Source organism: Botryllus schlosseri, chromosome 7 (assembly GCF_051294905.1).
Source record: "Botryllus schlosseri isolate E-star chromosome 7, Bs_hap1, whole genome shotgun sequence".
NCBI lineage: Eukaryota > Metazoa > Chordata > Ascidiacea > Stolidobranchia > Styelidae > Botryllus > Botryllus schlosseri.
Window position 1 is genome coordinate 15,753,329 of NC_137242.1, and position 784 is coordinate 15,754,112.

The window sequence follows — 784 nt, forward strand, 5'->3', positions numbered from 1 at the left end:
GGAATTACGCCGATAGGCTCATTCGATGTAACTTTTGAATTGCTACAATCTGGTAGCAGAGTTGTAACTGTAGGCCCTCGGGAACATAGAGAAATCTTGTGGAATTGAACTTTTCATAAATTTTCATACCCCCCCCCCCAAAATGGCTAAATCTGCCAATAATCTCCTAAACTGCGATCACGAGTATGGAATACGCCGATAGGCTCATTCGATGTAACTTTTGAATTGCTACAATCTGGTAGCAGAGTTGTAACTGTAGGCCCTCGGGAACATAGAGAAATCTTGGTGGAATTGAACTTTTCATAAATTTTCATACCCCCCCCCCAAAATGGCTAAATCTGCCAATATCTCCTAAACTACAATAGCCAGGAATACGCCGATAGGCTCATTCGATGTAACTTTTGAATTGCTACAATCTGGTAGCAGAGTTGTAACTGTAGGCCCTCGGGAACATAGAGAAATCTTGGTGGAATTGAACTTTTCATAAATTTTCATACCCCCCAAAATGGCTAAATCTGCCAATATCTCCTAAACTACAATAGCCAGGAATACGCCGATAGGCTCATTCGATGTAACTTTTGAATTGCTACAATCTGGTAGCAGAGTTGTAACTGTAGGCCCTCGGAACATAGAGAAATCTTGGTGGAATTGAACTTTTCATAAATTTTCATACCCCCCAAAATGGCTAAATCTGCCAATATCTCCTAAACTACAATAGCCAGGAATACGCCGATAGGCTCATTCGATGTAACTTTTGAATTGCTACAATCTGGTAGCAGAGTTG